Genomic DNA, 25,825 nt, shown 5'->3' with positions numbered 1-25,825 from the left:
GTCGAATGCCAGTAATAGCGGGATGGCATTTTATCATCCGAAGAGCGCAAGCAGACGGGAGATGAAAACTTGGAGGCTTGAGCCAAGTGCAATCAAGTCCCTGGGTTGAGAATCCGTGAAAATATGGAATGTACCTTCAATTAACCTCTCACAAATACCTGGTCACCGGGACCGATTCATCTGAAGGTTGTTGCCTGGGCTAGCGAGCGTGTGCCTCCTGCCGAGAAGGAAGCAGCCTCTGATCTTATTCTCGGTTAGTCCCACAAATTAGAAATCCTCCCCCCGCCAAATCTCCCAGTGATAAAGACCCCTCTGATATTCCTGAGTAAAGAGGCTGCCAGGGAGTCATGGAGGTGCTACTGACAAGCGATTTTCAAAAGGTTTTTAAGTATTAGTCTCTTTAAGGAAATTTAGAGAGAAATGTATGTTGTTGAATAGAGTCTTAATAATGACAACAGCAGAGATAATACAGCTTTATGTTAGAGGCTGCTGTCTACTTTAAAAATCTTTTTCTTTTTTTTTAATGTCTGGCCTCCTTTCAATTCTTTCAACACCAGGAAGGAGGCAGAAAAGGTAGTATTTACATGACTCAGCGGCCAAGTGAACGTCTCAGGGTCACACAGATATTAAGTGGTGGAGTTGAGATTTTGAACCACAAGGATTTTTTTTTTTTTTTTTTTTTAAATCCAGCGTTCTTTCTGCTGTTGTATTTACCTCCCTGGATCATTAACACGGGGCAGGATTTGGCTTTGCAGAAAAAGGAGAGACCTTCCTTCCGCCGCGGAGGAAATTCCAACCTACGCTACCCTGATCTCGGTGAGCCTGTTCTAGCTCTCATCTTTATTCTTTAAAAAAAAAAAAAAAAGTGAGAAATCTAGTTGTTCATTAAGATAAACTCACGTGCTCCCCTGTGGGCTGGGAGCTGGGGTATACCACAAACACAGCCAGGGAGAAGCAACTTGCCTTATGTGAAGGGTGAGGGATGAAAAATTTGAAGTGGGGAATAATCTCTCTTGAGATCATTGCGCTGGGAGATGATCTGGGTTCAAACCTGAATTGGCCACGTCTCAAAAGTCTGCTGAGTCAGCAGGCAGGGCAGGGCAGGAAGGTCTGGGAGGGTGAGCCAAGCTCTGGGGACCCTATTAGCCCCCTTGGCCAGTGGCCTTCCCGGATGCCCAGACTGGCTTGAGCCTCAGGGTGCCTCCTGCCTTCGTGGGCCTGGAGAGTCTTTTTAAAGAGGGGTCTGGAACTATTTTGGCAAGGCTAGGGAATTCTGTCTTTGGAAAATAATAGGAGACACTTGTACCAAGTTCAAGTTGGGAAAAAGAAAGAGTAAATTTATATTCAAGGAACAGAGTGCCTCAGTTTCTCCACGTATAAGATGGGAGTAAGTATCCTGCAGAGAGCTGGAGTTGGATGAAAATTTACCAATAATGAAAGGTCTCTGAAACATGATTGAATTGTGTTATTATTCCCCATTGCCTTTGTGCCTTTTCAGCCCTGCTCGACTCTGTGACCCCATTGCCCGTCAGACTCCTCTGTCCATGGGATTTTCCAGGCAAAAATACTGGAGTGGGGTGCCATTTCCTCTTCCACAGGATCTTCCCAACCCAGAGATCAAGCCTTCATCTCTTGGGTCTCTGGCATTGGCAGGTGGATTCTTTACCAACTGTCCTACCTGGAAAGCCCCCATCCCTCTCATTAAAAACTCACAAATCTGCCCCCCCACCTTTTCTATCATTCGTTTGTAGTCAGTGTTAGGAGAGCAGGAAAAGGGTGCTTGGAGCCCAAAAGTGTTATTGGAAACGCTCTTCTTGTGTGAAACGCTAGTGGGGACAGTATTTCCTCTCTGCTGAGTTCCCTGTAACTCCAAAGCCCTCACCGCCTTAGGAAGCTTTGTTCACGGCAAACCCTCAACACTGAAGTCATTAGGCCTGTAATTTACCCCCCACTAGAACATGAGAAAATGTAATCGAATAAATATTATTGTTTTTCCTTCCTTTCTTAGCAAATTACCACCTTCCGCTCCTTGCTCCCCGTGAGCTCTAATAGTCGGGCAAGTCTGGAACTGATCTCTTGGCAGAAAATTCTTTCAAATCCAAGTGCTGCCATCTGGGAGAGGTCCCCCATCCTCAAGCCCAGAAACCCCTTCAGAAAGCAGGAAATAAATGCCAATTTGGCTCCGAGGGAAGGTGCTCAGTTGGGGTCTTAAATTCCACATAGGAAACTCACATGTGTGCTCTAAAATATAAATTACCCAAACAAAATGCAACATGATATCCCTGGAACAAAGACTGAATAATTTCCTTTTCCCTAAGGGGATTCTCCACGATGGCACCCTGCGAGTAGCAGTAGCGAGCAGAGTCTGGAGGTTTGGGAGGGAGGTAAGAAGGGAAAGGGGTGATCCAGATGGCTCAGTAAGTAAAGAATCCAGCTGCCATGCAGGAGCTATAGGAGACGTGGGTTCAGTTCCTGGGTTGGGAAGATCTCCTGGAGGAGGGCATGGCAACCCACTCAGTATTCCTGCTTGGAGAATCCCATGAATAGAGGAGCCTGGTGGGCTATAATCCAGGGGGTTGCAAAGAGGCAGACACAGCTGAGCACGTGTGCACGGTCAGTCAAGGAGGGAAAGGAAAGAAGAGAGAGGAAAGAGGGAAAAGATAGAGGCAGGCGAGAACACCGATCATGGAGGGTCTGTCTTTCCTGCACACAGGAAATAATCTGTTCTTGTGAGTGTTTCCTAAACAGAGGCCGGGGATGCTCCATTATGGTGATTAGTCACATACCTGATGCCCTAGAGACATCGGTGCTTCCTGTTTTTTAATATTTATTCCTTTGGCTCCAGGAGACAGTGAAGGACAGGGAAGCCTGGTGCGCTGCAGTCCATGGCATCACAAAGAGGCGGACATGACTGAGTGAATGAACAGCAACAATAGATTGGTCTGGCTGCACTGGATCTCAGTTGGAGCATGTGAGGTTTTTGCTGTGGCACATGGGGGCTTCTCTAGTTATGGCACACAGGCTTAATTGTCCCATGGCCTGTCCCATGGGATCTTGGGGCTTCCCAGGTAAAGAATAGCTTGCCAATGGAGACGTGGATTCGAACCCTGGGTTGGGAAGATACCCTGGAGAAGAAAATGACAATCCACTCCAGTATTTTTGCCTGGAAAATTCCATAGGCAGAGCAGCCTGGCCATGGGGTGGCAAAGAGTCAGAAATGACGGAGTGCGCACACACACACACATACATAAGAGTAAATTTATATTCAAGGAACCGAAAGTTTCAGTTTCTCCACGTATAAGATGGGAGTAAGAGTCCTGCAGAGAGCTGGAGTTGGATGAAAATTTACAGAGCTGGAGTTGGATCTTAGTTCCTTGCCCCAGGGGTTAAACTGGGGTCCTCTGCATTGGAAGGCAGATTCTCAACCTCTGGATCCCCAGGGAAGTCCCTCTGCTATTTGTTTAATCTGTCGCTCGCCTTATTTCAACTATTTCATTTTCACATTGAATATTTCTTCTTAGCTCCTTTCTATGTTCTCTTGTTCCTTTTTTTTGTTGTTGCTAACATGTAGCTAGGAGTGATCACCTAACACTTAAAAAAGATTTTTTTTTTAATAGTTTTGGCTGAATTCCTGTGGTTGTGAACTAGCACGCATCTGTTCTTCTTGGTCTTTCATGAGTACTGGACTTAAATGTTTCCCTAATTTGACTCCTGAGGACTCCTAGAGCAGAAATCAAGATACAGCAGGTGAGAGGAAGGTACTTGTCTGTCCCAAGGCAAAGGCAAAAAAAGAAGGGAAAGAACTTTAGTAATTATTTCCTGTTTTAGTCTTTTCCCGCCAACTTGCTACACAAACACACACACACACACCCCTTAGCTCCCCAGAATTTATGACAGCTTCCTCTTCATCTTTGTATTCTCCTTTTTTGTTCTCTTCAAGATTACTCTTGGCACAGTGATCCTGCAGTCGTTCGAGCCCAGCGTCTTGGCTAGATACAGAACTGAAGCCTCAGAACAACGGCCTCCAATCCCTTCACTTTGCAGGTGAGAACCCTAGAGCATAGAGAAGCTAAGTGATGGCACACAGCCTGTCAGTGGTGGGTGTCCGTGCCTCCTGCTCCAGAAGTCCTCTGAGGACCAAATGCCTACATTCACATGGATGCTTAGAATTCAGTGTTCAATCCATTGTTACAGCAAGTTCCGTACTGTAAAAACATTAATAAGCTATTATTAAGTGATTCACTTGGGCTTCCCCAGTGGCTCAGCCGTAAAGAATCCACCTGCAATGCAGAAGCCACAGGAGACGCGGGTTCAGTCCCCAGGTCAGGAAGATCCCCTGGAGGAGGACATGGCAACCCACTCCAGTATTCTTGCCTGGAGAAGCTCATGGACAGAGGAGCCTGGCGGACTACAGTCCATGGGGTCACAAAGAGTCAGACACGACTGAAGCGACTTAACATGCACAATTCATTTTGTCCATTCTGAAGGTGCATTAAAAAAATATTTTACGACTCTCAAGGGTATTAACCACAGCCAAAAAAAAAAAAAAAACTGGAAAAACTGCAGATACCACAGACACAGCTTTCTATGAAATTTCCCGAGATGTAATAACATACTGAAGAGTAGCCCACAGACTGGGTGAAATTCCAGTAACCACAGCAAGGACTTCTGACCCTCAGAAGCAGCCAAGCCCCACAAAATGCAGGCTCTGCTGTCCACAAGGATGCAACCACCTCTGAGGCTTAGAGTCTATAGACTCTGTGTTTCTGTGTATGTGTGTGTGTGTGTGTGTGTGCACGTGCATGCTCACTTGCTCAGTCCTGTCCAACTCTTTTTGGCCCCCTGGACTGTAACCTACTGGGCTCCTCTGTCCGTGGGATTTTCTAGGCAAGAATACTGGAGGGGGTGCCATTTCCTCCTCCAGGGGATCTTCCCAACCCAGGGATCGAACTTTGTTGAATCTCCTGAAGTGGCAAGCGGATTCTTTACCACTAGCGCCACCTGGGAAGCCCTGACAGGCTCTTTGAGACCAAATCACAATTTTTTTTTTCCCCTCTTGGGAAGGAAACCAGTGCTGGAATTAGATAAGTACTAATTGAAATGGCAGGAATGACCCCTTGTTACTAAGATCCTCCCGTAAGCCCTTGGAATGTTACCTGAGAGGTAACAAGGCACAGAGGAAAAAGTGTCCTGTTGTCTCAATTTCAATCAGATTTAAATACAGTTCCCATAATAAACACCTGAATTTGCCAGAGGCTTTTATTAGCGTCCACTTCCAATAATGGATGTTCTATAAAACTGAGAAATGAGGACTAGGGATCAGATACTGCTGTTTGTTAAGGGAAAAACCTAATTCTCATCAGACAGAACGGAACAGAATGTAAACTAGCCAGATAATTTCTGTGTCTTGCAATCACCCTCTTTCTGCACCTCTGCAGAAACAAACTCTCCCTGAATCTGAGATAGGAGTCTGCCTACCTGGCCCACTCTCCTGTGTCCCGACCTATGGACTCTGACCTCCAGTTTTGACCCAACATTGCCCAGCACTGAACATCTCCCCTCACCCAACCCAATGCCAGATGAATAACAGCCCAGGGTCAGAGCCTCAGACAGAGACCCTAAGATCAGGAATCTTGGGACATGCCCACTAAAACCAACTCCTTTCAAAAGAAACAGTCATCCTTGTCCTGTTGTTAGAGCTTTGAAAGTATATGGTCAGTTTCTTTTTCTTGTTTATCCATATAAAGTAAGTTTTATAGCATCTTAGAACTGGAGGGACTCTAAGAGTTCATCTCGTCCAATCTTCTGTGTTTATATAGGAGTAAGTGGAGTTCTGTGGTGACTAAGTCACTCATTCAAGGTGACATGAGTATGAAGAATTGGATCTGAGACTTGGGCTTACATCTACAATGATTTCCTTCATCAGATGCTCCCTCTGGTTTTTATCTCATTCCCTTATTTCCACCAATTCATCTCATCTCTCCCCACATTTCCTTCCTGCACCCCAGATTCTAACTCAGGAAAAGGCTAGGTCCATGTGAGGGCTCTGCCCAAGAGGAGAAGAAATATCAACAGTTACACCCACCTGGCATTGTCTCTGTGGACTGCTGTTTTCTAGATCCACCTCTTCTGTGCATCTCCACAGTTGTGACGAATAGAGATGCAGACCATTGTCCCCTAAGCTGTCCCCATTTCCATTCATTCATTTGTTCAAAACACATTTACTGAGCAATCACTATATTCTGTGCACAAGGTGAGGGGCAATGGCTGCCTTTGGGGAGCTCACAAATGTAGAAGACATTCCTATGTTCTCTAAGTTTGTAAATAAAGTAAATTTAAAAGTGTCAGTAAATAAATAATGTAAACAATGAGTGGCATATTCACACAATGAACATTGGAGTCTGGAGTCTAGTGTGCGTGCTAAGTCCCTTCAGTTGTGTCCAACTCTTTGCGACCCTATGGACTGTAGCCCATCAGCCTCCCCAGGGATTGAACCCGGATCTCTTAGGTCTCCTGCGTTGGCAGCCAGGTTCTTTACCACGAGCGCCACATGGGAAGCCCAGTGGAACATTACCTGGCAGGAACAGAAGGGGTAACAATAAAGAAAACAGCATGAATGATTGCCCCCCAAACCCACACAGAACCAGGGAGCAGACACCCACATATGCCCAAGGGTAAATATACTGTATCAGTCTCCTTAAATCAAGTTCTGTAACAGAAGAGGCAAACTACAGCTATAATGACCTGCAGCAGATCATGGCTGTCTTGGGAGAAGAGTGAGGGGTACCTAGGATACTGACTTGGAATGAACATGAAGAAAACTTTATAGAAAAATGGAATAGTCTCTATCTTTATTGAGTTGGTGGTTGTGCTCTAAGTTGCTTTGCATGCTTCGTCACTCGGTCGTGTCCGACTCTTGTGACCCCTTGGACTGTAGCCCATCAGACTCCTCTGTCCACGGGATTCTCCAGGCAAGAAATACTGGAGTGGGCTGCCATTTCCTTCTCCAGGGGATCTTCCTGACCCAGGGATCGAACCTGCATCTCTTATGTCTCCTGCGTTGGCAGATGCTACCACAGGCACCACCTGGGAAGCCTGGTGGTTACATAAGTGTAAACATTTGTCAAAACTCAGTGGGGAGTTTTGATATGGTCTCATCTTCCCAACTGATGTGAAACTAACCACAGGGAGGTGAAGGGATTAGCACAGTCATTAGCAATGACTCAGAGAAGAAGCCAAAATGTCTTAAGTGTCCCGTTTACACAGGGTTCCTTGGCACTTGATGCCTGCAGGTCCTCAGATGAAGAAATGGAGCTCACTTGATTTAACATCACTCTCCTTGCCTAGGGTGCTGTTGAAACCGGCAGACCTTAATGCCTCAGAAACAACGTGTGACATTAAAAAAGACCGCAGTGGAGAGATGGTCTATGTGGGGGCTCATTGTCATCCTCATGATCTTTGTTTTTTCAGCAAATAGAATAAAAACTCCAACTAGTGTCAACTGGGGTTTTCACCATATAGACAGGAAGAGCCAACACAAATACACAATCTGTTCTATTAGAACTCCCTTTTAAATGTCATCCAAGGAATTAGTGAAGCAAGTGTTCCCATGCTAAAGTAGACTTGCAGCTTCAGAGAACAAGGTCTTAGAAAATAGTAATTAAAAAAAAAATGTATAAGAAGACAGCCGCACAGAGACCCTCTGGTAAAAGTCCTTATTTCAAGAATGATAGGATAGGGACTTCCCTGATTGTTCAGTGAATAAGAAACCACCTGCCAGCGTAGAGGACACAGGTTTCATCCCTGGTTTCGGAAGATTCAGCGTGTCGTGGAGCTACTAAGCCCATGAGCCGCAACTGCGGAAGCCCGTGCACGCTAGAGCTGTGCTCTGAAACAAGAGAAGCCACCGCAATGAGAAGCTCATGTACACGATGAAGAAAAGCCCCCAGCCCCCGCAACTGGAGAAAGGCTGCACAAAGCAAGGAGGATCCACCACAGCAAAAATAATAATAATAATAATTTAAAAAAAAAAGAATGGTAGGATACTACCTCCAGGATCTAGAGAGGGAAAAAAATCTACAGAGGAAAAGTGATTATTATAAAAGTTTTCCTCCCCTGTGCTGTATTCCATAAGGTAGTGAGGTTGAGACAGTAACTAAAGAATTGTTTCATCAATTAAATCTATCATCCATGTGGAGGAAATGAGACATCGAAGCAATGGAAGCCCTCAAAGGCACTCTGTACTCTTCCCTACTCTACCTGCCCATCCTCCAAATCTGGGGAGAAAAATTATCCAGATAAATTAATAATGAATAAAAACAAGTCAATTTGGGGAAGGCATGGCATAAAATAAATCATACAGAGAAATCAAACCGGGAAAATAGCACGTGATTAAGAGAAATATTCTGTAATAATAAAAGAGTAAATTTATCAGGAAAACATGACTCATTAATGAGTATGTACCTAATGACTGAGCTTGAAGTTACAAAAATAACGTGATAGAATCAAAGGAGAAACAGATAATTCCATAGTCATGCCTAGGAAGTTTTAATATCCTCTGCTCTCAGCAACAGATGGGATTGCTGTTGTTCAGTTGCTAGGTTGTGTCCGACTCTTTGTGACCCCGTGGACTACAGCACACGGGGCTTCCCTGTCCTTCACCAACTCCCAGAGTTTGCTCAAACTCATGTCCATTGAGTCGGTGATGCCATCCAACCATCTCATCTCTGTCATCCCCTTGTCCTCCGGCCTTCAATCTTATGTCCTTCAGGGACATAACTGTTGATGGGATAACTAGACAAAAATCAGTGAAGTCAGAGAAAACCTGAACAACTCCTTCTTGGCTGGAAGTCTGACATTTGTTAGTGGCCTTGTGCTGAACAGGATGGGAGTCATGAGCTCAGAAGAAAGAGTGTTTCTGTTGGTGATGTCTGCTGTGGACGCAGAGCAGGAGAAAGAAAAGCCCCTGGACCAGTCACCTCCTTAACCCTGGCTGTGCATGAGAATTGCATAGTGAGAGCCTTTTATGAATATGGATGCTAAGACCCCTCACCTGGAGACTTTGCTCTAATTCCTCTGTGGTACAGCCCAGGCATTTGTCATTTTTCTGAAGTCTCCCCAGATGATTTCAATGAGTAATGAGGATTAAAAACCACCGTCCTAAACAGTGAGAAAGGGGACACTCGTACTCTGATGAAGAGCAGGTAAAAGATGTAGAATACATTAAGGGCCTTCAATGCATCATTTTATCTAGAAATCTCATTTCTAGGGAAATAGTAATGATGTGCCTGTATAATTTATGTTCAAGAATGCTTTTTGCAGCTCAATTTATAATAGCAATAGAAATAGACAGATGATAGATAGAAGTTAAGTGGGGCTTCCCAGGTGGCTCAGCGGTAAAGAATACCAATGCAGGTGACACAGCTTTGATCCCTGGGTTGGGAAGATTCCCTAGAGGAAGAAACAGCAACCCACTCCCGTATTCTTGCCTGGAGAATCCCATGGACAGAGGAGGCTGGTGGGTTATAGTCCATGGGGTCTCAGAAGAGTCGGACACAGCTTAGCGACTGAACAACAAGATAATAGATAGATACACAGGTAGGTAGATACATAAATAGATAGCTGGAAAGAGGGAAGGAAGGAAAGGCGGGAGGAAGAGAAGAAGAGAAAGGAAACCTACTTTTTCAGCAGTATGGGTAGGTAGGTAAGTTTAGTCACTCAGTTTTGTCCAACTCTTGCGACCCCATGGACTGTAGCTCTCCAGGCTCCTCTGTTCACGGGGTTTCCCAGGCAAGAATACTGGAGCGGGTTGCCGTTTCCTTCTCCAGGGGATCTTCCTGATGCAGGGATTGAAGCCCAGGTCTTCTGCATTGCAGGCAGACTCTTTACTGACTGAGCCTCCAGGGAAGCCCCACGCAGCAGTATGGAACTGGTTAAATACATTAAATCAAGGTACAATAGATACCTTTAATAAGATGATGTTGATATGTATTTCACATCAAATATGTCCATAAAAAGCTGAGAGAATGATGTTGCAAAGTAATTTATAAACCATTCCGTTCTGAGACAATGTATGTGTGCCTAGAAAAATAGTCTTTAAAGTTTTGCTTCAAAATGTCAATCATATTTATCTCAAGGTGATGGTATTTTCGTCCATTTAGCTGACGTTCATTTCATTCCTAATGTGTGTAAAGTGAATACATGTGTCTTAGGTAGTAAAACTAAACCAAGAATGAAACCAATCTCCCTGATGACAACTCATTCTGAAATGCGGAGAGCCTTTCATCTCATCGGTTCTAATCCTTAAAAGGGGGTCAAATGGATGATTATCTGAGCTGGTGAAGGAGTTAAGAATTCAGAATAGCTCTGGGAAAGGGTGTGGGAACTGCTCCATTACCTTAGGTGAAAACAAACAAGGGAGGTTCCCTTTGATCCACAGGGGCCCATTCCTTTCAACATTTTCTGGGTGGATCTGGACCCAGCCTGTAGAGAGGATGAGGCCAGCTGGAACCTGCCCGCAGTCCTTCCCGAGGTGTGGCTGGGAAAGTGGGAGCTGCCCAGGTCTCCACCCAGTTCTCCTTCCAGCCCTAGAAGGTCACACCTGTCCATCCATCTTCTTCCAAATGGAAGGAATGTGGGGGGCTCAGCCAAAGGAATGGAAACAAAACCTCATTCCTTTGGAGAGCTCCACCCCCTCCTTCCCCCCGACACCTTCCCTCCATCTTCACGTTTATTGCTTTCCAGACCTCAGATTCCTCGAATCTGCCTGCCAATGCAGGTTTGAACCTGCCAGATTAGGTTCGATCCCTGGGTCGGGAAGATCCCCTGGAGGAGGAAATGGCAATCCACTCCCGTATTCTTGCCTGGAGAATCCGGTGGTCAGAGGAGCCTGGCAGGCTACAGTCCATGGGGTCGCAAAGAGTCGAACACGACTGAGCAACAGAGCACGCTTGCTTTAAGGAAAGGGGTCTGAAAACTTCCTTCTTGTTAAATTATTAATATTTGCATTTTGAGAGAAGATCAGAGAAATGATATTCACAAATAAATGACTTTTGGAAACATTTTAATTTTATTGGAGTATAAAATTTTGTTGAAGTGTTTATAGTTGATTTACAGTGTTGTACAGCAAAGTGATTCAGTTATACATAAACATATAGTTGTTCTTTTTCGGATTCTTTTCTCATATAGGCTATTGAGTAGAGTTCCCTGTACTATATAGCACGTCCTTGTTGGTTACCTGTCTTACATATAGTAATGTGTGGGTATGTTTACCCCAAGCTCCTGATTTATTTCCTCCCAACATTTCCCCTTTCGTAACCGTAAGTTTGTTTTTGAACAAATGACTTTTTCATGGAAGAATCTCAAGCACCAACCAAGTATAGAAAGGGTGATGTTGTAGATTAAAAAAGCCTGAAACACTTGTGATTCTGGACCACATTCCCAGCAGAAAGAATTGGGAAGTACAATACCCGTGAAGCCAGCTGGCATTGGGACAGCACCCTTTAAGAAAACTCATACCTCCAGGGAGTATCTCCTAATGGTTTTGAGAAACTAAGTGAACAAGACATTTTCTAAACAGGCAGCCCAGAACCCCTGCTCTCTGTCTGATAAACCCACCTCCTCACAGTCAGGCGAAGAAGCCAGATGTTTTCAGCCCTATTCCTAACTTGTGTAACCAACTCCTTGTGGTGGTAGGATGTATCACGGGATGTATTTTCCACAAACAGGCTAAGAAACATTCCTTGATGTCAGGTCACCCAGCAAGTTTCCAAAGTGGTGGTGGTTACTCTTATCTCCTCTACTTCCATCACAAGGTAATGGTCTGTTCTTAAAAGGAGTAGTAAAGCACAGGTTACTTTAGCCCTCTCCCTGCTTCAGGGTGATGGGCGCCTGTCAATACCTCTCCAGTGACTGACTGGTTCCGTCTGCCACGGCTGTGTGGTGATCACTTATCGCGGGGCAATCTCGTAGGACACAAAATATAGCGCCCTGGTGTCTCTTCATTCTCCAGCACTTGCTGACAGCGAATGAAAATTACACTGCCTTCCAGCACCAGTCATAACTCAACCTCATTTTCCAGAAAACCTTTGTGGGGCACTACAAAATAATGAGATGTGCTCTGCCTAGAGGTTACAGCACCGCCTCGCTGCAGTACGTTCAGCTAAATCAGCCCAACACATGAGCAATCCTCCAGAAATAAAAATCACTGTTTTCCTACAGATTTTACTGTGTAATTTAAGTGAATGATACAATGGATAACTAATGAGAGCCTGCTATATAGCACATGAATCTCTACTCAATGCTCTTTGGTGACCTAAATGGGAAGGAAATCCAAAAAAGAGGGGATATGTGTATATGTACAGTTGATTCACTTTGCTGTACAGTAGAAACAGACAACATTGTAAAGCAACTGTGGGTGGTGGTGAAGTCGCTAAGTTGTGTCTGAATCTTTGTGACCCCATGGACTGTAGCCTGCTAGGCTCCTCTGTCCGTGGGATTTCGCAGGCAAGAATACTGGCTTGGATCTCCATTTCCTCCTCCAGGGGATCTTACCAACCCAGGTATCGGAACCTGCATATCCTGCGTTGCAGGCAGATTCTTTACTGCTGAGCCACCGAAGCAACTATACCCCAGTAAATATTTTTTTAAAAATTAAGTAAATGAGTTCAGTCCAATGTTCCTCTTTAGCCATAACCAAGAAGGTAATAACCAAAAATGGTTTGAGAAACGAGAGAAAATAATTTTCTTTCCTAATCTTATTCTCTACCACCCTGCTTGAATAACTGAAAGGGATTTGAATCTTAAAAAACCCCCAAAAAAACCCAAATCACAGAATCCATGAAAAATCCACAGAGGACATTCCTACCTGTAATGGTTCTTCCACATGCTAGTCTGAGGAGGTTGTTTGGTTTTTAAAATAGTGCAAGACCTAGTTATGTGTGTTTACTCTGTGCACTTAAATAATTGAGTATCTTGTTTCACTAAACTGTAGGTTCTGTGTTATCTACCTGTTATCCCCAACAACTAGCTTAATGCCTGGCACATAATAATATTTTAAAAATTGGTGTATATAATTCGCATATTATGAAATTCATGTTTGAACATGTACAAACCAGTGGTTTTAATAAGGCATATATTCACAAATTATGCAACAGTCACCACTATCCAAATTTCAAAACATTTCCATAACCCCTTAAAGAAACCTGGGGGCTTCCCTGGTGACCCAGTCAGTAAAGAGTCTGCCTGCAATGCAGGAGACCCAGCTTTGATCCTTGGGTTAAGAAGATCCTCTAGAGGAGGAAATGGGAACCCAAGCCAATATTCTTGCCTGGGAATTCCCATGGACAGAGGAGACTGGCGGGCTACAGTCCATGAGATTGCAAGAGTCGGACATGAGTGAGGATTAAACTTACCTGCTATCAGTTCAGTTCAGTCGCTCAGTCGTGTCCAACTCTTTGCGACCCCATGAATCGCAGCATGCCAGGCCTCCCTGTCCATCACCATCTCCTGGAGTTCACTCAGACTCACGTCCATCGAGTCCGTGATGCCATCCAGCCATCTCATCCTCTGTCGTCCCCTTCTCCTCCTGCTCCCAATCCCTCCCAGCATCAGAGTCTTTTCCAATGAGTCAGCTCTTCGCATGAGGTGGCCAGAGTACCAGAGTTTCAGCTTTAGCGTCATTCCTTCCAAAGAACACCCAGGACTGATCTCCTTCAGAATGGACTGGTTGGATCTCCTTGCAGTTTAAGGGACTCTCAAGAATCTTCTCCAGCACCACAGCTCAAAAGCATTAGTTCTTCGGCGCTCAGCCTTCTTCACAGTCCAACTCTCATGTCCATACATGACCACTGGAAAAACCATAGCCTTGACTAGATGGACCTTTGTTGGCAAAGTAATGTCTCTGCTTTTGAATATGCTATTGATCATAACTTTTCTTCCAAGGAGTAAGCGTCTTTTAATTTCATGGCTGCAATTACCATCTGCAGTGATTTTGGAGCCCAAAAAATAAAGTCTGACACTGTTTCCACTGTTTCCCCATCTATTTCCCATGAAGTGATGGGACCAGATGCCATGATCTTTGTTTTCTGAATGTTGAGCTTTAAGCCAACTTTTTCACTCTCCTCTTTCACTTTCATCAAGAGGCTCTTTAGTTCCTCTTCACTTTCTGCCATAAGGGTGGTGTCATCTGCATATCTGAGGTGATTGATATTTCTCCTGGCAATCTTGATTCCAGCTTGTGCTTCTTCCAGCCCAGTGTTTCTCCTGATGTACTCTGCATAGAAGTTAAATAAGCAGGGTGACAATATACAGCCTTGATGTACTCCTTTTCCTATTTGGAACCAGTCTGTTGTTCCATGTCCAGTTCTAACTATTGCTTCCTGACCTGCATATAGATTTCTAAAGAGGCAGGTCAGGTGGTCTGTATTCCCATCTCTTTCAGAATTTTCCACAGTTTATTGTGATCCACACATTAGTTCTTCGGCGCTCAGCCTTCTTCACAGTCCAACTCTCATGTCCATACATGACCACTGGAAAAACCATAGCCTTGACTAGATGGACCTTTGTTGGCAAAGTAATGTCTCTGCTTGGCATAGTCAATAAAGCAGAAATAGATGTTTTTCTGGAATTCTCTTGCTTTTTCCGTGATCCAGCGGATGTTGGCAATTTGATCTCTGGTTCCTCTGCCTTTTCTAAAACCAGCTTGAACATCTGGAAGTTCACGGTTCACGTATTGCTGAAGCCTGGCTTGGAGAATTGTGAACATTACTTTACTAGCGTGTGAGATGAGTGCAATTGTGTGGTAGTTTGAGCATTCTTTGGCATTGCCTTTCTTTGGGATTGGAATGAAAACTGACCTTTTCCAGTCCTGTGGCCACTGCTGAATTTTCCCAATTTGCTGGCATATTGAGTGCAGCACTTTCACAGCATCATCTTTCAGGATAAAGCAACCTATATCCACTTTCTGTAACTTCCCATTCCTCTCTTCCCCCTAGCCCACGGACGTTACTAGTTTACAATCTGTGTCTATGGATTGAACCATTCTGCATATTTCCTGTAAATAGAATCATTTGGTATGTGACCTTTTGTTGCTGGCTTTTCCATTTGGCATGATGTTTACAATACCCACCCATGTTTTAGCGTATATCAATACCTCATTCCTTTTTATGAATGAATGATAATGTTCTATTGTATGGATAAAGCATGTTTTGTTTATTCAGATCCATTCATGGACATTTACATTGTTCTTCTTTTTGGCTATCAGAGTAACATTTTCATTCACACCTGTTGAACAAATTGGTGACCTTCTAAATGATAGCAGCATATGTGAGATGGCCAATAAACTATCAAACTTCATTCATCTAGCTCATCAGACCTCATTCTACTAGTTCATTCAACTACTTCATCAGAGAACTATAAACTCTAAACAATGCAAAACCATTTTCCAGTTATCAAATTTGCCAAGACTTCTTTTAAATTAAAAAAAAAAAGTCTTTATTTATTTTGGTCATGCTGCAAGTCATGTGGGCTCTTAGTTCTCTGACCAGAGACCAAACCTGCACCCCTTGCAGGTAGAAACAAGAAGTCTTAATTTCTGGACCACCAGGGAAGCCCCAGTCAAGACTTTTCTACTCTAATAGCTGTTGCCTGTGAGGATGTGGTATCCATCGTGCACTTTCACTTACAGAAGTGAATATTGCTGTAAGCATTTACAGCAAGTTGGTATGCATGCCAACAGCCTTGATGTGCTCAGACAGTTTGAGTCCCCTAATTATATCTCTGAGATACGAGACTAAAGATATAACATAAAACACAGAAATACTATATTGTGAAGATGAAAAGTGAAAGTGAAAGTTGCTCAGTTATGTCTGACTCTTTGTGATTCATTGCAAGTGGATTCTTTACCAGCTGAGCCACAAGGGAAGCCCCCAGATAATGGAGTGGGTAGCCTATCCCTTCTCCAGTGGATTTTCCTGACCCAGGAATTGAACGGGGGTCTTCTGCATTGCAGAAGATCCTTATGAATAATAATGAAATCTAGAAAACAAACCTAAATACTCAATATAGTGAAATATTTAAAGAAGATCTGGTAGACACATATAATTAAATGGCATATAGTCATTAAAAATCACATTTGAAAGAGTTTCAATTGCATCAGAAAGTGAGTATTCAGTGAAAGTAGGCATAATATGGTTGATCTGAAATATTGATATATGAAAATTTCACAGAAAAATGGGAATTTGAGGAAATCTACAAAAACATGAACTTTTAGCAATGGGTATGAAGAAAAAAGGAAAATCTTACATACAACTTCATCTATTATGTCTTAGGTTCAACAATGTTTATATTTATATGACTTAACTTTTATTTTTTTATGAGTGAGAATTTTTATTATTATTTTTGTTATTGCCCTAATTTACATGAAGACATGCTATGCTCAGAAAAATTAAATAAGTCACAAAACTAAATAAGTGGTTAGTTCCTCTTTTAAATAGTAAGTTTTGAGAGGACAAAAAATCTATCTTTAAGTAGCATCATTTCTGTACTAAGTATACAACAGATTTTTTTATTAAAAAAAGAAATTACTTATATTAGACCTCACTTAACCCATTCAGCCACATATATGTAGAAGAGGTATTTCTGGTAATTATAATAGTCAGAACAAGGTAATGGACATATAGCAAACTGAACGATGTAAGTTTCTATAATTCTTTCAACAGGGTCATTCCAAAAGTAGGTAAAGGACTGGTGACCTGTGTTACCTATTAGACTGCCCGCCTCAGAGAACCTGCCAGAATAAAGGGTACATGGGAATATTAAAAGCTCAGCAGAAAGTAGATGATCCAAGGACAGAAGCAAGTGTCTGATGAGTTACTTACAGGGTGAAATATGTCATGCTTTGTTCTTCCACCAACGTAGCAAGTGTGTTTTTGTTGTGTCTGCATGAGCAAAGTGGCAGGTGGGGCAGCACATTCTAGTCACTGGTAGGGAAATTGAACAGTACTGGCCTTTATGCAACTGTGACAAGTTGTGAATATCTCAAAGCCTTCAATGCATGTGCCCCACGCATCTTTTTTCCATTATATTTAAACATTCAGATCCCTTTTACGAAAAATATACTCCCACATGGTCCTAATTCACTTCTACTCAACTTATCAAAACATTATCCTGTAAGATTCATTTTAAGTCCAGAAAATTATCTGAGCTTCTGGTATGAGACTGGTATTAGTTCTTCTTATAAACAAGTTCTTTCAATGACTGGTTTTGCATGCCCTTCAACTCTGCATGTGTTTGCGTGACTTGAGTTTAAGTCAAACTGGAATACCCTTTGAATTTGAGCTGCAGATGTTATCCAGATAATTCAGATGTAAGTATCTGAATAGTTCAAATGATCTCAAGAAAAGAATAGTCTGAAATCATGCACTTTAGTTTTTGTTTGTGGACAAAGCAAAGAGTTAATACCTTAACTCTTTCTATATACAGAGTAAAGTCATGATTTAGTTACCTGTAAAACAATAATAGATAAAATTAATTGTCAGAATTGATTATGTGCTGAGGCTCATGTTATGGCTTCACATGCACGTTTTCATTTTATCCTTGGAAGATGCTAAGAGGTTAGATATTACTAAAGGTAAAATTATATATTCACCAAAAATGTTTACACTGAAATATTCTTAGAAGCTTATTTATAGCAGCCCCAAACTGGAAATAATCCAGATGTCTACCAACAGATGGATAAATTGTGGTATATTCATGCAAGGGAATATTACTCAATGATAAAAAAAAAAAAAGGATGAGCCACTACTATGTATTACAACATAGATGAATCTCAAAAACATTGAGAAAAAATATATAAATATGAAATATAAAAATCAGTGTATGATCTATTTATATAAAGTTCTAAAACAAGTAAAACTAACTTACACTGGTATAAATTTTTTAAAAGGTAGCTGTTTATTGGAAAGGAACAGGAGGGAATTTTTACTTTGTTGTTGTTCAGTTGCTCAGTCGTGTCCAACTCTTTGCGATGGTAGCATGTCCTTCCCTGTCCTTCACGGTCTTTCAGAGTTTGCTCAAACTCATGTCCTTTTCGGAGAAAGCAATGGCAACCCACTCCAGTACTCTTGCCTGGAAAATCGCATGGACAGAGGAGCCTGGTAGGCTGCGGTCCATGGGGTCGCTGAGAGTCGGATATGACTGAGCGACTTCACTTTGACTTTTCACTTTCATGCATTGGAGAAGGAAATGGCAACCCACTCCAGTGTTCTTGCCTGGAGAATCCCAGGGGCGGGGGAGCCTGGTGGGCTGCCATCTCTGGGGTCGCACAGAGTCAGACACGACTGAAGCAACTTAGCAGCAGCAGCAGCAGCAGCAGCAGCATGTCCATTGAGTCGGTAATGCCATTCAACTATCTCATCCGTTTTGCCCCCTTCTCCTCCTGCCCTCAGTCTTTCCTAGCATCAGGGTCTTTTCCAGCAAGTTGGCTCTTCATATCAGGTGGCCAAAGTATTAGAGCTTCAGCTTGAGCATCAGCCCTTCCAATGATTGACTGGTTTGATCTCCTTACAGTCCAAGGGACTCTCAAGAGTCTTCTCCAGCACCACAGTTTGAAAGCATCAGTTCTTCGGGGCTCAGCCTTCTTTATGGTCCAACTCTCCAACCTGACTCCTTGCCAAATAGTTCGTGAACTCATCCACAATTACATTTGGCAGCAGCCACATGCAGTACATTTTCCTAGCTGCTGCGGGGAATAAAGAAGTTCAACTAAATGAGTCAGTACATGTAAAGTGCTTGTTATGGTGCCTGGCATATGGTAAGAGCTCTAAAGTGTTAACTACCGTTATTATAAGATACGAACCTTGGCCTCAAGGTAATTATAGGGTCCCTGGGGAAACAAGCCATTAATTCATAAATCATTAAACAACAATACACGAATCATAGTTCAAGCTAAGAAATAGCACAAGGAACTATTATACTGAGAGCCACAGACAGACACTCAGTGTCCATAGAAGCCAAAGAGCTTTACAAAAGTGGCGGGGGAGGGGGGCGGGTATGGGGTACCCAAGGACACAGATCTTGTCCATTGGCACAGTCATGCAGCTGTGCAACAACCTATTGTTGCCATGTGGGGATACTCACCCCATATTGTCAAATCTGTTTTTAAAGAATCCAGAAATTTAGGTGTTTATGTGAAATCTCCCAGTTTTTACATGTTGGCTACTAATTCAATGCTTTTAAAAAGGGCATGATCTTTGGGTTATGGCTACTAAATATGTCCTAAATGCACAGTCTTAAGAAGACTCTAGAGGCCGCTGAAACATCTTTCCTACTCAGTTTTAACAAGGAAATCCAGCCTCGTGAGGGGAGGCACTTGACGAAGGTCACCCAAGAGTGGGAAGAGAATTGGACTTAGAATTGGGACTTTAAGGAATTGCCAAATTTAAAGACTTTATGGAGGAGGTTTAGTCTGGGAAGGAAACTGGGAGAGAGCAGCCAGAATTCCGTTAGTTTCAGGATCAAGTCCCTTGTAGGTTTATCAGGTGCTTCTATTCTGATGTCTGATGTGATGGAGATAAATGATAGTTGGAGGTGAGTAAAGAGAGGGAAAGGAGAAGAAACAGAGACGATGAGTATGGACCACACTTTCAAAAAGTCTGGCCAAGATAGATAGAAATATGGGACTCCAAAAGCCGTCTGGTTTGTGTTTGTTTTTTTTGTTTTTTTTTTAAGTGGGAGAGATATTAAGATGGTTTAAAGCAAAAACAAAGATAATAGCCCAAGTTGAGAAAGAGAACCTTAAGAAGCAAGAGAAATAGGAGAGTTGTGAAGGGAGGTTAGGAAAGCCACAGGAAGAGGTACCAGAACCTATGGAAAAAGATGATGCGATGAGTACTGCTTGGTTGAGACTGATACCTTTCACACTGGAGACCTACAAGAGTTCCCATCTGGTGGCAAGACTTATAGACTGATTTGTTACACTCTTCCCCCATGGGGTGGACTTAGACTAAACACCCTCTCTGGTTTCCCGCCAAAACATGTATTTGAATCCATAATTTAGACTGTATGGAAGTTGAATTTCTCTGATCTTGAGGATCTCAGAACCTCAGAAGCAGAAATTAATGATCTTATCCACCCCTCTTCATTTCAACACATTCCTTGAAAATGTATTGGGCATTTGCATTGCCAGGCACTCAGTTAAGCCCTGGGTATTCAAATATAAATAAAACAGCCTCAGACCTAGAAGAGGTAATGGAATAAAAATGTTTATATGATTAACTATCACTGCAAACACAGCAATAGAAGGGTGGACAAAACTGCAGGTCCCCAGAGGATGAGCCAGTTGAGAAAATGATTCAGGTCTCTCAGCTCCAAGTACGATGCCTTCCTTAGGGTCAATATAGATAATATTACTGTAACTATTCTAAAAAAAGATTAGCTGTGTAAATCTATTTATGTAACCCACAGAGATAGTATGATCTTCAGCCTTCTTGTTAATATACCAGCGTCACTAATCCAAGATCAACATGTGTATGTACCATTGGCCGAGATTCTGGTCCAAACCACTCTTTTCCTTCTAAGCATTAGTTTGGAAACCATTAAACAGTAGATGGTCATCACCCACCAACCATCATTCACTAGAACAATTCTACTCAGCTGTGTCTATATAAGGCCACAGAATCAACCACATTTTGTTAGTTTATTTTCTCAATACTGCCATTGTTATGATTCTAACCTACTAGCTTAAAGTAGCCAAAATGACCATTTTTCAGTTGTGTCTTTTATCCTCTAGATTGAACCTATACTAATAGTTAAGTGAAATTTTAGTCATTGATATGTTGGCTTCATATAGAGTGAAATATGCATTAAAATGAATTCTTCCCTTCATTTTTTGGGAAACTTCATCAAATATTTACAGAAGACCCACAGTTGCCTGAGATGAGGCCAAATGCATCAGGGGGAAGAAGAGACAGTTTTGGTTCTCTAAGAGCTTGTAGTATAAATCCAGAGATTCTACTTTGACCCTTTTCAAAACTTACATGTTGATTTTAAAGCAGATAATGGCACTTTCAGTGGAAGCAAAAAAAAAAAAAAAAAAAAGCTTTCTGGAAGGAAGACTAGCAAGTTCATCCTGTTGAAACTCACTTAAATGGAAACGACTCTGAAGGGTTGAGTATCTAACGTATTCCTTCTCTTTAGAGTTTCCTCCTGCTCTGACGCAGGTCCATAGTTTTTGCTTCAGTCCAACAGGGAGAAGCAAAGAAACAGGGCTTCCCAGGTTGCACTAGGGGTAAAGAACCTGCCTGCTGATGCAGCGGACTCAAGAGACATGGCCTCCCTCCCTGGGTCGCAAAGATCCCCTGGAGATGAAAATGGTAACCTACTCCGGTATTCTTGCCTGGGAAATCACATGGACGGGGGAGCCTGGTGCGCTACAGTCCTTGGGGTCGCAAAGAGTCGGACACGACTGAGCGCACTCACACTGAACAGGGGAAGAACGGGGCAGTGTGGTGGGTTTGTTCATATTTTCTCCTCAAATAATCCACCACCTGCCACTGAAGAGGCCTCATATCAAGGACCCTGGGAGGAATATAAAGATGAAAATGCTGTTGAGAAATGTGCAATCTTGTGGGGAAGACTAGGCTTGAAAGAGCACAGGCATGATGAAATGTATGCTAAACAGTCAACACGCTGTGGAAATGCTGGGAGGGATGAGATTTCCTCCTACTGGGAGTCGAGGAGGACTCCTCTGTAGTGTTGAGGACTACAGAATTCAGATGCTTGGAAAAGACAGAAGGACATTGCAAGCTAGAGCTTCTTCTGTCTTTGCAGAAGTTATGGAGTTGGGTGGCAAATACCACCACATAAACCCAGATAAGAATTTCACTTGCTTTCCTTCCATTTGGGAACCACTGAAGTGTGCCCATATGGATGACTGGGTTTAGGAGAGGCGAAGATTATGGTTGTGTGTGTGTGTTAGTCACTTAGTCATGTCTGACTATTTGTGACCCCATGGACTGTAGCCTGCCTAGTTCCTCTGTCCATGGAATTCGTCAGGCAAGAATACTGGAGTGGATGCCTTTCTCCAGGGAATCTTCCCAACCCATGGATAGAATCTGAGTCTCCTACATCGCAGGCAGATTCTTTACCGTCAGAACAACCAAAGAAGCCAAAAATATTTAATTAGGAGGGCAACCTCCTTTTGGCAGCACTTTGAAATTCACGTCTTTTTTTTTTTTGGAGTATAATTGCTTTACAATTATAAAGTGTTAGTTTCTGCTGTGCAGCAAAGGGAATCAGTTATATGCATACACATATTCCCTCCCTCTTGAATCAATTCAAGTCTTGAAATCGCTAAATTTTGATGATTGGCATCTAGTGAAGTAACTGAGACGAAAACAACATAAAATTTAGCCATAGTTGAGATGCTGGTTTGACGTGAAACTGAAGACATTACGCTGAAGTACACACTCAGGTATTACCCCTTCTTGATCTACTTATTTAGAGGCCCAGAGGGAAAGGAGGGAGAAGCTTTCATTGTGCCGATTTTGCAGGTAAAGTTGGATAACCCTCTGTACCAATGTCACAGTCATGAGCTCCAGCAAAACAATAACTCTTTTAGTTTTTCTACAGAGGAACTTGATAAAGCTGTCAACCTCCCATTCGGATTCAGTTCAGTCAGTTCAGCCACTCAGTCGTGTCTGACTCTTTGTGATCCCATGGACTGCAGCACCCCAGTCTGCAACCATTCGGATGATGGTAGAAAAATGGAACCATTCCATCTCTTGAAGTTGGTTCTAGTTTGCGTATAATCACTTTTGGAAAATACCCAGCCTGGCCACAGTGATCTGGTGTCAGGAGTTGATGGGAGGAGAGTGTCTCCAAAATGCCCCCATCCATCTTAGCCCATCCAGGAAGACCAGGCTAACTCGAGTCCTCCCATCTGGGCTTTGTGCATGGTCCCCGGTCCCACCACAAGCACGACTGAGTGTCTTCACCTCTCCAGTGCCAGCTCCGCTCTATATGACCTTATCCCAACAGTGAGGGGGCAGGAAACTCTCACATCCCTTGATGTCACCAGAGACTCAGAGGGGAGTATTTACATGGGATGCTCTCTTCCTAAGGAAGCCACCACTTCATAATTCCTGTTTCATGAGATTTGGTTGCACAAGCTTGGAGAAGATCCACTGGAGGGCTCCTAGCTTCTTGGACTCTGCCTGAAACATAAGGAGTTAGCTGCTTTTCTCTGTGGTTTGGGAGCATTCTCTCAGGATTCTGGGTTCTCCTCTGGGGCTTGATTCAGCTCAGAGGCTTACCTGTGATCCCTTCCTGGAGCTGACCAGCACTCATCTGCCCATCACACACTCTGCTGCCCCCTTCTGCCACTACCCCGTGTTTGCGTTAGGTCTGGGAAAGTTCTTTTACATCACCGTGAACTGTGGTTGATGGAAGAAACTCTATCCTCCAACTTTACCAGATCCTGAGTCTTTCAGGGCTCAAGAGGCACTCCCTTAAAAAGCCCAGCTCTTGCCACAGAGCGCCCCTACTTCCAAGACCGTGTCTCTATTACTGATTTGTATAAATACTCTGAAACTAAACAGACTTCTTTATTCTGGGCTGTGTCTGCCTTTCGCCTGAGGGAAGGAGGCTTCTGACTCAAGATAGAGGGTCCTGAGATGCGTGACAGTTGCAGGAGGGAAGACCTAAGTTGTGGAGGGAAGTTACATCTGGATACGGGTGTCATGAGAGCTGACTGATTGATTCTGGAGCATGGGTTTCATGCTCAGTTACCTGTCTTGCAACAAAATGTCCCAGTGTGTGACAGAGGGACTCATTTAGTGTCCTGGTGGGAAACATTCACCCCAAATGGTTCAGAGGGAGTGTCATGAAGGTCTAGGTTCAGAGGTGTGAGCAGGGAGGAGGGACCAGAAACAGATGTCAAGAGGCCAGCCACAGGGAAACTGGTATCACCCTAGGGCCACCCCAGAAGAGCCTTGATCAGGAAGAAATGCCACCAGTCACTTCCAGACACTGACCACAAAGCAGGGAGCAGGCAGAGGAGGAATTCATGGGTCTCACCCTCTTCTTGTCTTCCATCTCCCCTGCCTCCTGTGGACCAAACCCAGCCAGGCGCCAGTCCGCAAGCAAGCCTGGTGCGATTTCTCAGGCTCAGAATCCCAGGGTGCAGAGAAGAGTGGAGACTGGGTCTTGCAGGGCGTGAGAGGAAAGGAGAAAAACACAGCTGGTGAGAACAGCATTTAATGCTCTATTTTTGAAAATTTTTTACTGGACTATAGTTGCTTTACAATGCTGTGTTAGTTTCTGCTGTACAATGAAGTGAATCAGCTATACGTATACACCCTGTCCATCCTGAACCTCCCACCTACTGCCCCACCCCACCCCTCTAGGTCATCACAGAGCGCCCGGTAATATATAGCAGCATCCCACTAGCCAGCTATCTCACACACAGTAGTGCGTGTCTGTCAGTCCTACTCTCCCAATTCATCCCACCCTCCCCTTCTACCTCTCTGTGTCCAGAAGTTGGTTCTTTATGTCTGTGTCTCTATTCCTGCCCTGCAAATGGGTTTGTCAGTACCATTTTTCTAGTTTCCATACATATGCTTTAATAGATGATATTTGTTTTTCTCTTTCTGACTTACTTCACTCTGTATGACAAACTCTAGGTCCATCCATGTTTCTACAAATGACCCAGTTAATGCTCCATCTTAAATCCCTCTCTTCCTGCCTCTACTTTTCGCCAAGTTGACTGAAGTGGCTTAAAGGGGAAAGGCTGTGAACAGTCACCACTGAGCCTTCTTTCAGAATCCCTGCTTTTGGTGAGTTACTACCACCAAGACAATTTTTTAAAATATGTATTTGGCCAAGTGCTGAGAAAACCATACTTGCCACACCAAACACTTATGCTGTCAAAGATTCCTGAAGCCCTTGAATCCCATCTGTGGGTCCCCAGGGCTCCTGGATCTGTCCTCAAGGACCTCTGCTCCAATAAGACTTACTCTAGAGATGCCTTCCCTCAAAAGGCTCGTGGAATGATTACATATTTGTCCCTGAGAGCCCAGGACCAGCTGAGTACCCTTCCCTGGTGCCTTCTTAAGATTAAGCAGAGAAGACAGTGACTGAAAATGAGAAAAAAAGCGAATCCTAGTCGATCAGTCATGTCCGACTCTTTGCAACCTTATGGACTGTAGCCCATCAGGCTCCTCTGTCCTTGGAATTTCCCAGGCAGAATACTGGAGTGGGTTGCATTCCTTTCTCCAGGGGAGCTTTCCAACCCAGGGATCAAACTCAGTCTCTTGCACTCCAGATAGATTCTTTACTGTCTGAGCTATGAATATAACAAACGTTTCATGTAAAGGCTACATGTTGTATAATTCCTAATCTATGGCATTCTGAGAAAGCAAAACTCTGCAGACATTGAAAAGATTGGTGGTTGCTAGGGATTAAGGGGGAGAGAGAGATAAATGGGTGGAGCACAGATGATTTTTTTGGGCAGCAAAACTATTCTGTGTGGTACCAAAAAGTGCCATCATTTATTTGTCAAAATCCACAGAATACGTAACACTGAGCATGAACCCCAATGTAAGCCTGGACTCGAGGCGATTACGATGTGTCAGTAATGATGTGTCATGGACTCTAGGCTCATCACTTGTAACAGATGGACCACTCCGGTGGGGGAAGCTGGTGGGGAGACTGTGTGCGGTGCTGGGGGCGGGTGGTATATAGGAACTCTCTGTTCAGTGTTGCTTGTGAGCCTAAAAAGGCTCTAAAAAAATAAATAAAGTCTGTTTTTTAAAAAAGAAGACGTGGT

At 43.4% G+C, this 25,825-nt stretch overlaps 1 long non-coding RNA gene across 1 annotated transcript in view; it reads left to right on the top strand.

Moving 5' to 3' along the window:
* The first annotated feature begins 575 nt into the window (after positions 1-575).
* LOC132657342 (uncharacterized) overlaps positions 576-25,825 on the top strand; it is a 66,873-nt gene continuing 41,623 nt past the window's right edge. Inside the window, exons 1-3 of the long non-coding RNA XR_009595338.1 lie at positions 576-816; positions 2,846-2,971; positions 3,941-4,044. This is a non-coding gene — a long non-coding RNA (uncharacterized LOC132657342). The remainder of the gene's footprint in view (positions 817-2,845; positions 2,972-3,940; positions 4,045-25,825) is intronic.

Source organism: Ovis aries, chromosome 11 (assembly GCF_016772045.2).
Source record: "Ovis aries strain OAR_USU_Benz2616 breed Rambouillet chromosome 11, ARS-UI_Ramb_v3.0, whole genome shotgun sequence".
In the NCBI taxonomy this organism is placed as follows: domain Eukaryota; kingdom Metazoa; phylum Chordata; class Mammalia; order Artiodactyla; family Bovidae; genus Ovis; species Ovis aries.
Note: the sequence above shows the minus strand (reverse complement) of the source record. Positions and strands in the feature narration are given on the sequence as shown.